This window comes from Sus scrofa, chromosome 10 (genome assembly GCF_054392235.1).
Source record: "Sus scrofa isolate SSC_HxYL_T2T_F1_AM1 chromosome 10, Sscrofa_HxYL_maternal_Yorkshire_Landrace_v2.0, whole genome shotgun sequence".
NCBI lineage: Eukaryota > Metazoa > Chordata > Mammalia > Artiodactyla > Suidae > Sus > Sus scrofa.
In genome coordinates this window covers 35,511,387-35,526,558 of record NC_139392.1, presented here as the reverse complement: position 1 = coordinate 35,526,558, position 15,172 = coordinate 35,511,387, and the positions used below count along the sequence as shown (strand labels likewise).

The 15,172-nt window shown below is 36.3% G+C and overlaps 1 protein-coding gene across 10 annotated transcripts in view; it reads right to left on the bottom strand.

The window, feature by feature from the left end:
* Positions 1 to 15,172, bottom strand: part of LOC146398976 (uncharacterized) — a 79,706-nt gene that overhangs the window by 48,035 nt on the left and 16,499 nt on the right. For 9 of the 10 annotated variants that reach the window (XM_084980916.1, XM_084980917.1, XM_084980921.1 and 6 more), the window contains 3 exons: positions 13,674 to 13,852; positions 7,762 to 7,943; positions 3,745 to 3,880 (listed from right to left, as the gene is read on the bottom strand). The gene's annotated coding sequence lies outside the window, so the exon portion shown is untranslated. The remainder of the gene's footprint in view (positions 1 to 3,744; positions 3,881 to 7,761; positions 7,944 to 13,673; positions 13,853 to 15,172) is intronic. The other variant, XM_084980919.1, reaches the window with a different exon arrangement.

Genomic DNA, 15,172 nt, shown 5'->3' with positions numbered 1-15,172 from the left:
CAATGCTGAAATGATGTTCAGCAGGTTTCTTATAAAATCAAGCTGAAGTAAATCAATTTAAGATTTTCCTTTTTTCCACTACAGCAGAAGAATAACCGTAATCAGGGATAGCAAGGTGCCCTGGAGATAAAGCTCGACTTTTCTTATGTCTTAAATTACACATGCATCCCTTGGTCTCCATCAACATGCCAAAAACACAATACTTCAAATCACTGTGTGAACCTGAAATTGCAATTCAATGAAAACATTCCACAGTCAAGTTATCTGGGGCTATTTGGACCTCATTCACTAGAGGAAAGCCAGATGCTTCCCATTTGGCACACGCAAGTTAGGGAGGGGAAAGTAGACTTTTGGTCACACAATTGGTCATCACAATTCCCAACTGAAATCTCCACTTCCCCTTATCAGCATTCACTGTGACCAAAAAAATGAGTTCAATATAACTAACGTTCATGCCATCTACCGCAGACTACATAGTTAGAGGTTAGTTTGTTTTACTGGCACTAAAAGGTTTTGTTTTTTTTTTAATTATGTTCTACTGAACTTTCACTTACATAAGCCAAAAATTATATTTCCTATCACATGTCAGCTATTTAAGTCAATCAGATCAGTCTTAAATTGAACAGTAAAGTGTCAGTTGAGCACTTGAATTATAACTTTTAAGTAGAAAAATCCTCTCTCACTGAATTAATTTACAAAATCAATTACAAAACCTCCCATTGTACTGTACAGCAAAGGGAACTATATCTAATCTTGGGATAGAACATGATGGATGATACTACAGGAAGAGGAATGTGTATATATGGATGACTGGGTCACTTTGCTGTACAGCAGCAATTGGCACATGATTAGGAATGAACTGTACCTTAAAAAAAAAAATAAAAAAACACACCTCCCACCATTAACTTACTGACCAGTTTAGCTCCCTTCTCCATAAATTCTTTCCTCAGTTCAACTTCTTCCTTTTTCATCTGCTTTTTTTCCCACTGTACAGCAAGGGGATCAAGTTATCCTTACATGTATACATTACAATTACATTTTTCCCCACCCTTTCTTCTGTGGCAACATGAGTATCTAGACAAAGTTCTCAATGCTATTCAGCAGGATCTCCTTGTAAATCTGTTCTAAGTTGTGTCTGATAAGCCCAAGCTCCCGATCCCTTCCACTCCGTCCCCCTCCCATCAGGCAGCCACAAGTCCCTTCTCCAAGTCCATGATTTTCTTTTCTGAGGAGATGTTCATTTGTGCTGGATATTCGATTCCAGTTATAAGTGATGTCATATGGTATTTGTCTTTGTATTTCTGGCTCACTTCACTCAGGATGAGATTCTCTAGTTCCATCCATGTTGCTGCCAATGGCATTATGTCGTTCGTTTTTATGGCTGAGTAGTATTCCATTGTGTATATATACCACCTAAATTCCACCTTCAGTGAAATGGTTCTTTGGGGCACTACTACACAATCTTCTCAGTCCTAACAAATTTGCTACTCCTTGCCCCAAACAAAAAAAAAAAGAGATTTAAGTATTTTAGGAAGAAAAACAATTATAAAAACAGAATCTCTTAAAATCTTAATTCTAAACTTAGATATTTTGAAGTTTGCTATCTATAACTCTTTTATTTTTTGTCTTTTTGCCTTTTCTAAGGCCACTCCTGCAGCATATGGAGGTTCCCAGGCCAGGGGTCTAATCAGAGCTGTAGCCACCCACCTGCACCACAGCCACAGCAACACAGGATCTGAGCCACATCTGTGACCTACACCACAGCTCACGGCAATGACGGATCGAGGCCAGGGATTGAACCCACAAACTCGTGGTTCCTAGTTGGATTTGTTAACCACTGAGCAATGATGGGAACGCACATAATTCTTTTAATTGATAGCTTTCTTGATTAGCATCTCAATAAAATCTAAATTTTTAGGGTTACTTCTCATTATTTAGTCATCTGAAAACAGAAGTAACAGTTTCAATATATGTATAGATATTCTGCAACACAAAAGCACTGAGAGCAAGAATATTTGTCAAAAATAACAAAACAATGGTTCCTGGCATAAAGTATGTTTTTTTTTTCTTTTTATGGCTGCACCCACATCATATGGAAGTTCCCAGGCCAGGGATTGAATCTGAGCTGCAGTTGTGACCTAAGCCAAGGCAATTCCCACTGCTCTTGGAATCAAACCTGACACCTCTGCAGCAACCCGAGCCATTGCAGGTTGATTCCTAACCCACTGGGCTATGGTGGGGACTCCCACAAAGTATGTTCTTAATAAATAAATGTGTGTGTGTGTATATATATACACTTTTTTTTAACAAGCACTAAAAAATACAGAGGAAAAACAATGATTATCTTCACATATCTTTATGCTTTCTTGCTTGTGAGACTTAGGTTCTTCACTCAATTTAGCAATTTATTTTTCTTGTCCACATTTAATTTCCTCAATCTCTGCCAATTTAGATTTTTCATTTACTAGTTCTTTTTCAGTGACTATAGAAAAATAACTTATTAAAAAAATAATTTTAACTACTTAACTGAAAATTAACAAAAATGACTGCTACTGTTTATGACTGTCTCTGCCCCTTTAACCTAAGTTAACTTGAGCAAATTACCTACCTTCTCTTGTTCCTGTGTCCTTGTTTATACAATATGAACAATAATAATGTTATAAGGACTAAATAGTTAATACTATAAAGTAAATAGTGTCTGGCCAAACTTGAGCTAAAACACCTTCTTATGCTTATTAATATTATTACTCTCACTATCTTTACATAAGGCACCTAAAGAGGAGAACTATATGTCTAATCTAATCTCTATACCACATAGCTCCTTTTAATCCTCATTTTATAGGTAAAGGGACAAAGGCTTAGAAAAGTTCAATAATCTATTAGAAGTAGAACCAAAACTAAAGCAAGAGCTGCATGATCTCATGCCCTTGTAACTAAAGGCCTGTAAACTATAGTTCTGTCAGAATTTTCTAAACTTGTGGCATAAGTCATAAATTTCATTCCAGCTTCACCGGTCCCATCCCCACAAAAACATCCCCCTAGTTTTTAGTTGAAGATAATTTCCAGGAACTGCACAATTAACAGATATACATACAAGTGCGCACACACACACACACACACACACACACACACACAAATACCTTCATAAATTGTACACTTAAGAATATTCTATCCACTGATGGAAATACATGATCTCAGTTATGAAACCAAAAATCAAATGTTTCTTAGAATCTGCATTTATCTTTTATATAGAAATATAACTGATCATTATGTGTACTGGTCATATAACCAGTACTTTCAACTTTATAACTTAGCATCATTTATATAAAATAAACCCACACTTCCTCTTAGAAAAAAGCTGGTTATTAATATTAAGAATTCTTAACACACTCAATTATTCCTAGACCTTTCATACCTGATTTCTATATCCAGAGGATAACATGTTATATGAGAAATAATTGAGGAGCTATAGTATCTTTTTTTGAATAACCAAGGGTCTATGATATAAAAAAACAGACTCCTTTGTATAACTAAAAAGAGCAATAAGAAATGGCAAGGAAGCTGTAAAGAATAACCTCCTAGGATTAGAATTACAGTCACCAAGAGTCTCTTATTTATAACCTTGATGCCCATCTTAGCTGTTGAATATAAGGTGATGCCTTTACTGGTTAAGAGGTTTGACTAGATGATCTCTATGGCCATTGTAACTCTGAAGATTCTAGATTTAGTTAGAAAATAAAATACCTTTTCTTTCTGAACATCTTGTAGTGGTTTCTACTGCTCCTTCAACTGCTCTTCTTTCTTGGCTGAATCTTGCTCCAAAGAAGTCCTGGCAGTCTTCAGTTCTCGAATCAGTTTATTTTGGTTTCCAATTTGATTCCTGTTTGAAATCAAGCCCTCCTATGCTAGAGAAAGCGTCTCTTTCACAGACTTATAAAAAAATTTCCCCAGATTATTATATGTCATTGTTTAGTAAATTTCTATAGAAACATAACAGTTAACATATGCACAGTAGAAAGCAGTACACTCTAAAAAGATAGTATGTTATGCCCTTGAGCAAGATAATATACAAACTCCAAAATGCCTGTGGTTTAAATAGCTGCCTATAACATTGTAAACTCTCACAAAAACCTAATGACTAAATCTTTTAAAATCAAGCTCAAAATCTGTGCTACTATTTTCTGAAGATGCCAAGACATACTCTTCGACTTTGCCTCTAAATATTCATTTGTGTCATTCAGCAATACACTGCTATATATTCCTTTTCCTGGCTGCAGGCCAGGATATTTTCATCTGCTCAGGATCTTTTTACGTTGGAGAACTCCTTCTCTCATTTAGTGGTTTTACTGGGGCTACTTTAACCCACTGACTCCCACCAGAATAAGCAAATTCCTGAGTAGAACAAATACCAAACCTGATCCTGGAATACCCTAAACACATAGTAGTGTAGCCACAAAGGAATTTCTGCATTATTCTGTGGTAGCTTTTTTTGGTCCAAAAATTTTTCTTTTTTCAAAATAAAATTTTAGAAATTTTAGTTGTTACTTATTCTTGATATCTGATGAAATGATATAAGGAATAGTATTAGGCTAACAAGGTTTATATTTAATTTTAAACTTACTATCCTAGAATTCTCACTTCATTCACGGTACAAAATCTATAGTTAAATTCCATTTCTATGAACTTTCTTGACAAGAAAGAATAACCTACAGCATGGCCAATTTGGAATACCCAGTCACAAACTTTAGTATTTCATTAATAATCCAGCAGATGGGGCTAAAGGCATAGATCAAGCCAGCCGGACTTGCATTTCACTGGTGTCTAGATACACCACATGCCCACAGATGGCACCCCTGACTTGGGTGTCATGTTACATGGTTCTGAACTTCTTCCTTTTCTCTCTTGTACACAAGATTATTTAACAAATACGATGCTGTGTGGGAGAAATTGACAGAACACTAAACCAACTATAATGGAAAAAATAAGAATCATAAAATTGAAAAAATCACGGAAGCAAAAGAATGGCCAATAACCATCCTTTATTCTGACCTATAAATTTGATTTGAATGTTCCTAGGAATTCCTTTTATTAAGTAGTTCAGATAACTTCTCACTTTGGAAGGAATTAAATGTCAATACTTCTATTAAAAAAAAATTTAGTGAAATGATGGTAAAAGAATCATGAATCAGAAGAGCTGAGATCCAGTCACAGTTCTGTTATTGTGCAAACATTAGGCCTGTCACCAGCCAAGCAGGGCTTCAGTCTCACAGGCAGAAGGAAGCTTTGGAAGAAAGATCTATTCATGGCCTCTCAGCAGTTGTAAAACTCCATGGCAGCCTTAGCCCTCTGTCTTTCTCTTCTTCCCATATTTACATTTGCATTCTTTCAGGTATAAAATTAGAACAAGACATAGCATTTTAGACAAAAATAGTTGGCTTAATGAAAAAATACTGATTTAAAAGATCTAAGACTTGTTGTTATTCTCATGCGTAAATAACATACATATGAAGAAAAAGTGTGATTTCTGTAGATCTTTTACAGTCAGTCTTTAGATATCATCTTCTCTGTCACCAAATAGTCCTTCCAGTTCATCTGCATTTCCCATCCTTCCTCCTACCAGCTCAAGCCACCATCATCTTCACTTGGACTATGGCACAGTCTCCTCTGTCTCATCCCCACATTCACCCAGGTTCCCCTACAATCCATCCTTATCCTGCTGCCAGTTATTGGCCTAAATAAAATACAAATCCTTGCAAATCCTCCTTCTTTTAGGATAAAGTCCAAACTCTTCCACCAACCCTCCCCAACTTTCAATAGTGTTCTAAAGGGAAAAAAAATAGTAATTTAAAGCTACTTAGAGAATACAGCAAGTAAGATGCTTTCTAAATGTCGAGGTGCTATTTTTTTCCTTAAAACAACTTGTTGATTTTGAACTTGATATATATAAAATATCTATTGTTGGCCCTATGAAAATTCTTTTACCCAATCTCCTGTTTCTTTGTCAGATCATTAGTCACCAACAATTCCTTCACCTCCTCTCTACCTATATGTTATTCATCCTTTTTGTTTCATTGTCTCTCTCCCATTAATCTCTTCTGTTCCAACCTTTTTAACCCCAGTCATAATCAATTCACACCTAGACTGCTGGAGTTTATGGAGGAGGAAGGGAGACAGCCTCTTTAATCTCCATGGCACTAATTTACCTCAGGTCCAAACTAAGCTGTCTTTAAACAACTTCCAGGTTAAGTTGCCTACAAATTTTTTTTTTCATTTTATTCCTCTGCTTAGATGACTCTTCTCCTCTCCCCCAAATATAAACTCCAGTCATCCCTGCTAGGCATCTAAGATACTTCACAATTTGAACCCAACCTTTTAAACTTCCAGACACCAACCATCACTCTGGCAAGACAATTATGTTGACTCCCAGCTTTGCTGGTTCCTGCTGCAGCACCTTTTCTCAAATGTGCCCCTGAGTGAACGGATCTCTCTCAGGACTCTGGGTATTCAAATTCTTAGATCCTTCAGGACCTGGTCAAGTCCTACCTCCTTCATAAAGCCTTCCCTAAAACAGCTTATGAATAAAACATAGTATATTTATGTATATTATAAATATTCTGTGATTTGACAAAATTTGTCAATAAGGCACTTTATACAAAGAAACAAACAAACAAAAAACCATACACATTAAAGGATCAAAAAGCATAATATTTCACCACGACAAAAAAGAGGACTGGCTAAGTCTTCTTTGAGAGAATAGAAATGTTCCATCTCCTGTAGAGAACTGTTAACTTAATGCTACATAAAAATTATTTACCTTTTTTGTATATCATTCATTTTAATGATACTTTATCTAATCAAGTAGTATTGCCAAGGACAAGGTATCCAGATATGTTTAGATAATTAAGGTTAAATTTACTTTGAGTTATAATCTCCCGATTTTAACCATTATGCATTCCAATAGTCTTGGGAAGTTAACAAATCCATAAAATTAAAGTCAGTCTTTCTTGAGAAGCAACAATAAAATTGCTTCCATTTTCACAAGTGGTTTACATTGAAAACTCCTTGGATTTTCTAACAGCAGTCCTTTATAAGTTATTGTTTTTACATAGGCAGCAAAGTCCTTTGATAAGCTAATACGACAGTTAACATATTTCCAAATTATTTCACTATTAAAAGATACATTTGTATGGGGTTTTGTGGTTGTTTTTAAATGGCCACACCCATGGCATATGGAAGGTCCCAAGCCAGGGATTGAATCTGAGTGGCAGCTGTCCTTGAACCCCCTGCTCCAGGCCAGGGATCAAACCCATGCCTCCCCAAGGCACTGCAGTAGAATTCTTTTTCTTTTCTCTTTTCCTTTCTTCCTTCCTTTTCTTCCTTGCCTTTTTAGGGCTGCACCCATGGATATGGAAGTTCACAGACTAAGGGACAAATCAGGGCTACAGTTGCCAGCCTACACCACAGCAACACGGGACCCAAGCTGCATCTGCGACCTACACCACAGCTCATGGCAACACTGGAACCTTAACCCACTAAGAAAGGCCAGGGATCAAAACCTCACCTTCATGGATACTAGTTGGGTTTGTTACCACTGAGCCACGACACGAATTCCCACAACTTATTTTTTAAAAAGCATATTTCTCCAAAAATAATTCAAAAGAAAACAAGTATGATATTCCACAAATACTAACATTCCCTGCCCATCTGGGTTCAGATCAATCATTTAATATTTATCAATAACATAGTGAGTTTTTATGATACCTTGAGATCTTGCTTGTGGCAAGAAGTTCAGATTCCTTCCCATAGAAATCAGACTGAAGCTGCTTTAGATTTTCCTGATTTTTTTCATAGGCATTTTGTAACACTGATATTTTCTCTTTCTCTGCTGCAAGTTCCTGTGCTGCTTGTGTTGACTGCTGCTGTAGTTTATTCTCAAGTTCTATCTGAAACATACAAGTTATTTAAAACAGTATGCATACAAAAATCCAGTTACAAATACAGAATGAAATCCAATAACTAAGATTCCTGAGAACAAACTAAAGTTATGTCTTAAAATTCTACTGTAATAAAGAGTATCTTACTTAGAAATACAAAATTAAAGAATTACAAAATCTGACAAGTCCCAATTAAAAAAAGAATTAAGTAAAGAAAAAAATATTTTCACTGGTAAGTGTCAAGTACCAAGGTCTCAGGAGACTGAGAGTAACAACTACTTTCTGATGGAAGATAGAGTGCTATGCATGCTTTAGAAGATGCTGAAAGTTAAGGTTGAACTAGAGGAATTTTCTGCATGAAAGAATTTCAAAGCCATTACTGAGCTCAAGTGTATTGTTTCTGCTCCCTAAAATTCAAGAATGACCCAAGAAATTTCTAAGGGCATGTTCATTAACATCAAGGCAGAAAAAGAAATGAAAATCCTGCAAAGGTCCAACTCCTCTAAACTTGTTTTCAGTCTTTAAGAAGATTCAAGAGATGTGCACAAATTATGATGTAATTAGAAGATATGTATGTATAGTATGAGAAGAAGCACTTGGCTTTTAAAATAAACTTACTACTTCCATGAACCTGCTGTTGAATTTATCAGCAACCTTTTTGTTCCACAATCCAATATTCATGTTCTTGTCCACATCTTACTGAACATTCCAGCAGTCCTTAAAATAGCTGATGATGGTCCCTGCTAGAAACATTTCTTGAACCTGGTTTCCAAAACATCTTGTGTTTTAGGTTAACCTATTACCTCACTGGTTATTCTTCCTTCCTAAAATCTCTTACTACTGCCTTTGATCGCTCTGTAGTACAAGACCCCAGGGTTCCATCCCTAGGCTGCTTTTATTCTATAAACAGTCTCTCTTTAGAATATCCTAACTAGACTCATAGCTTTAAGTACTTTATTTACAGTTGACTTCTGAATTTAAGTCTCTAGCTCCAACCTCTGCCTGAACTTTGAGCTCATTATATCAAAGGACTTCCCAGACATCTTCCCTTGACTGACTGATAGATATCTACCTCAAGCAGAATTCTTGACTCCTGACAACAATCCTCCTCCTCAAAAAGCTACTATTTCCCCCAATAAATATGGCCATCCATCCACCTTCACAAGCCAGAAACCTAGAGTTATTCCTGACTCTTCTTTCCAGCATCTCTCACCATCCAATCTATCAGCAAGCCCTGATGATTTAACTTCCAAAAGACACTTCCAAATCATTCACTTGTAACACTTTAGTTCATGCCATCATCATGGACTTTCTGGACTACTGCAATAGTTTTTCAGTGCCCTCCTTGCTTGCTCCTTTATCTCCCTTCAGTCATATCCCATCATTTTCTGCTCAAAATTTCCTAATTGATTCTAATTGTCCTTCAAATAAAATATATCATTCTGTTATAATCTACAAGTTTGCATGTTTATGCTTTGTCTGCTTCGCTGAGCTCAGCTCATATTACTCTTCCTCTCTCCTACTATACTTGTTTTTAGAAACTACCATGCTTGCTGTAGCCAAAGATCTCTGTACTTGTTCTCCTGAGCACTGTATGTATGGCTCGTGTATTTCATGTACCAGCTCAAACCTCTTCAGAGAAGCTTCTTTGATCACCCAGCCTTTTAGCAGGGCTAAATCCATCACTGTCTTTTGTGAAGCCTCTTCCCCCCTCAAGAAGGTGTAAATCCATGAGAACAGGTTACTTGTATGCTCACAGCCACATCTCCAACACCCAGAAATGTGCCCATGGCATAAAATACATACCTAGTAATATTTCTTGAATGAGTGAATGACAAATAGATGGGAAGTGGACAAATAGAGCCCAAAACTCCACTAAGAGGATCTTATAATAGTCCATATAAGACAAAACCTGGACAAAGATTATGGAAGTTGGGAAATAAGAAAAGGAGATAGAGGAGTCCCACTGTGGTGCTGTGGGTGAAGCAATCTCGCATGGCTACAGCTGTGGCATAGGCTGCAGCTGCAGCTCAGATTCAGTGCCTGGCCCAGCAACGTCTGAGTGCCATGGGTGCAGCCAAAAAAAATAAATAAAAAGAGATAGGTGCAACTGAGTTAGGAAGCAGATTGCTGGGAGATGGTGGGGAAGGGGATGCCTAAGGGGGGGAAGGGCATTGATCACCCATACATTATCAGATAATACCCCATATCCCCTCCAATGATTCTTCATTATGACATTATTTTTCATGTTGAAGACTATACTGCATTTTTTTTTTTGGTAGACTACTACTTTAACATCACCCCCCACAAATCCAGATTTCTTTCTCTTTATTCACCAAAGTACTCTACAAAGTCTTAACAATGATCATCATTGCCCTCTGGGGCTTATATTTGGACCTTCATTTTATCAACTCCAAATGACAGGCTCATTCATTGATTCATCCATTCATTCTTTTTAAATCACTGATAGCTTATTTGTTAGAAAACACAGTTCTCTGATTTTGGAAATTCAAATTTATTAGTGGGTAGGTTAAAAAAAACAACAGGTCAATGTAACAGTTTGATAATTATTTTAATGGAATTAAATCCAACATTCCAAAGGAGAATACAGGAGGGTCCGTCATTTGCAATTTACCCTTCACACAGTGATCAGTTTTTGTACTAAAACAGGTATGATCACATTTCCCCCTTCTTAAAAACCTTTAACCTTCCAATATCAAGTATTTAATGTAGAAACAGTTATCCATCTACTCTGATCTTACTTCACCCAATTCTGTAGCCTTATCTCCCCTCACTTCTCCACTTACCATGTATTCCAATAGCGAACCTCCTATAATGACATCTTTTTAAGTTTCAAAAACTTTGCTAGTATTGCTTCCTCCTTGAAATATCTGCTTTCTTCATTTATTTAGGGCAGAACCCATGGCATATAGAAGTTCCCAGGCTAGGGGACAATTCGGAGCTGAGGCTGCCAGCCTACACCACAGGCATGGCAACACCAGATTCAAGCCGCATCTGTGCCACAGCTTCTGGCAATGCTGGATCCTTAACCCACTGAGCAGGGCCAGGGATCAAACCCGAATTCTCATGGGTACTGGTCAGGTGCGTTACCACTTAGCCACAATGGGAACTCCTTCTTCCTTTTTTTAACTTTTCAAAATTATAATCATCTTTAAAGATCCAGTTGAAATGCCAGCTCCTCTAAAAAGCCAGCCAAAACTTCTACTGAGCTCTATTTTTTTCTCTTTTTTATTACAATTTTCTTTGTCCTTACATACCAGCTTCCTCATTAAATTATAAGCTACTTAAGAATAGGGGCCATATCCTATTCAATCTGTATTCCCACATTAGGTTTCAAATAAAGTTGCTGTAGGAACCGATAACTTACAGCCGTGCTGGATCCTTGTTCAGTGGTTCCCAAACAATCACATTAAAAAAAAGGAAGTATATGCATGTGTGTCTTATATATAGTGTATGTACACATACACATCTATACCCTAAACTTTATCCCTGTTTTTCCTATTTCCCTGTGGCCCACTAATAAGTTTCCACAGACCATCACTGTGTGGTTTGCCGTGCGCACTGACAGTCTTGGATCACAGCTTGCCTACTTCCATATACTATCCCACAACTATTTTGTTTGCAACATGACACTGGCAGAGTAGACAACAACTCTATGACCCCATTATATTAATTCAGAAAGATGAATCACTTCCCTGTGACCATAAACCTAATAATACGTATAACATGAAATTTAAATTCAGATCTGCCTGACTCTAAAATTTACCTTCTTTCCAGGATATTATGCTGCTCCTCAATAAAGCCAAACTACTCTTGCCTCTCAATGATTCTCTAGTTACTCCAAATTCCAAAACTAATTTAGAGACTGGATATCCACCCAGCACTCCCTCAGGGTTAAAAATTGTGTCCCTTTTTCTGGCATCCATGCACTAGCATAAGTGAACTACTTACTGTGAATGAATGTCTCCAAAATGCACGTTTAAGCCTAGATCCCCAATGTAATGGTATGTAGAAGTGGATCTTTGGGAGATCATTAGATGATGGGGGTGGAATCCTTGTGAATGGGATTAGTGCCCTTCTAAGAAGGAATGAGATAACTGTTCTCAGTCATATCAGGATACAGCTGTCTACAAGCCAGAGTGGACCCTCATCAGACACTAGCTATGCCAAGTACCTTTATTCTAAGTTTCCCAGTCTCCAGAACTCTGAGAAATCAATGCTTATTGTTTTAAGCCACCTAGTCTATGGTATATTTGTTTTAACAGACCCATGTAAGACAACTACTGATAACAACACTTCCTCTAAATCTCATAATTCTTAAGGTGGTATCTAGTAAAGCCATGCAAAGTAGAAGAAATATACATTAACCATAAATCTGGAAGAAATCTTGTTGTAGCTAGTAATTTAAAAAAAAGAAAATGTGCTAATAGTTGTTAAGACTTTTTACTTATTAAATCAGGTGCTATAAAAATGATCTAAGGAATACTTTAATATGAGACTAATGGATTTCTTTGGTTTGTTTGTTTTTGTCTTTTTCTAGCACTGCACCCAAGGCATATTGAGGTTCCCAGACTAGGGGTCTAATTGGAGCTGCAACTGCCAGCCTATGCCACAGCCACAGCCATGCCAGATCTGAGCCTCGTCTACAACCTACACCATAGCTCACCACAACTGCCAGATCCTTAACCCACTGAGCAAGGCCAGGGATCGAACTTGAAACCTCATGGTTCCTAGTCAGATTCTTTAACCCCTGAGCCACAATGGGAACTCTTGAGGCTAATGGATTTTGAAAAAACAAATGAACTCAAGATATCAAATCATAAACCAAAATACATATTGTGATAATTATATCCTGACTTCTGATTACATATGATAACACACAAAAAAAGAATAAAGGGTCATTAGAAAATTACTCTTTTGTAAAGCAGCCATAATAATGGTTGTAAAACAGAGGTCCACATAAAAGAATGTATTTGTGGGGTTATTTTTTTTCCTCTAGTAATATGACAAGCCAGCTCTTAATGCTATGAAGTATTTGGTTCTACATATTAAGGATTTTATATCTCCCTTCTCCCTGCATGAATTAACATAGAACAACCATGAGGAAAACCTCATTTTGTTCAAACACTAAGTTCATTCCACTTTTATCAACTCTTGGTCTGGACAAATATTAAAACATATTTAAGAATGAACAACAGATGCTTAATAATAACTTATCATAGGTTTGGAAATAAAAACCATTATGATTTAACTTAAAAGTATCAAACAATTATAACCATATGAAACCTACATTATATACGTTATAGTAGATATAAATATATCTCACATTGTGATTTTTTATCTTGATTATTTCCCTTAATAAGGATAATTTATTGCTAAATTCCTTTAAAATTTTCTAATACACTAGAGATGTTTATACATTTTTCTCAATGTTGTTGTATCTTATTTTACAAAAAGTTTTGTCTATCAAACAAATGATTAGTGTTATAAGAATTATCGAACAACATGATTACAGTGAATGGAAATCCAGACTTAGTCAATCATAGAAGTACAGTTGTGTATTTTAACTTCAAAAAATTTGAGCATGTATAAATTTTTCTTTGTTGCACCTCATCAGTGTTAATTATCATGTTACTATTTTCAATGCACAATTTTGCTTCCCATAAAAAGAAAACAAATATCACTATCTTCCCATAAAAAGAAAACAAATATCACTACCTTTTAATCTCTCCTTGGAGTGCTTCAATTTGCTTTTTCTTCTGTTCAGTCAGTTGCTTTAACTCATTTCTGTTACCCTGAAGTCGTTGTTCTTCTTTTTCCTTTTGTTTTAAACTCTTCTGGGCCTGCATTAGTTGTCCCTGCATTGAATTGCACTCCAATTTCAACTGATGAGAAGTCTAAAAGAAAATAAAAATCTGTTTAGCATTCTTTTATCCATTCACCCTACTTCAAGCTAAGCACTACTCTAAGTAGAAACTACTGGGTCTGATGGCCATAAACAATCCACTAGTAAACCACAAAAGAAAAATCCCTGTCCTCACAGAGCTTTCATGACTGACACTATACACTATTAGATGGCATGCTGAATTAATCTTCAATATTTGTTTAATCCTCCTTTCCTTTTTAACTTATATATTTGGATAGAGCTTGGAAATGGACTATTCCTTTACATCATAACATAGGGAAAAACAGCATTCATCTCTAGATTGCTGAAATGTCTACTGCCTTTCAAGGATATGCAAATGCTACCTGAGCCTGTTAGCCACCATCAGAAAGGATAGCTTCATATTAACTGCAATAAAACCAAAATAATTTTGGCAAATATGTTTAGTATTTGATGAAACTAAACTATACCGCACACAATTTGTCATTTAGAGATCTGAGGAATATTTTGTTAATACCTTCTTTTTACAATCTACTAGGATATAGTTCTGTTCAAAATTAGACATCATATAGAAGCTAAGAGAGGTTCCTCTGTGGCCAAGGAGAACTACACATTCTCCGACATTTCTAGCTAAGGTCATGTTTCATGTTTTATGCATATTTCACTATGAACATAATTTGAGCAATTTGACCGTATTCTGAGTAACTTTTGAAAAAAATTCAGTGCTTCAGCTTATCTCCAACACAAAGGGAAATATTTTGTGCAAAGCAGGAATCAGGTAGTGTAACAATAATGATTAACAAGTACCACTGGTTATGATAACCAATGACAAAGTAATAGCTAACATTTGACCATTTATTTTGTTAAGCTGGTTTTCTAAGCACTTTGAAATATATTAACCAATTTATTTCTCAAAATAATTCTATAGTGAACATTCTCTTATTAGCCTTATCTTCTACTGAGAAAACTGGAACACAGAGAGATCAAGTTGTCAGCCTAAGACAAGGCAAGACAGCACAGCTATTAAGTGGCACAACCAGGATATAAATCTGGACAATCTGGATTCAGAACTTATACACTAAACCACCATAATTTTGCCAGTTACATGTTGGCATCTAAAACACAGGTGTCTTCTTTCAAGCAACAACCAGAACACAACACTACAGATGTGTCAGGACCAGGTTTCACTACTTTATCAAATCAGATCTCTAGAAAGCTACATGCCTGGACTCTGGCTGCTGGAGGTATGCCTTCAGAAAAAATAGCAACATATTACTATACTCGCTTAATGTATATTATACTCTTGCTTCTTTTGATGGAGAACAACAGAAGT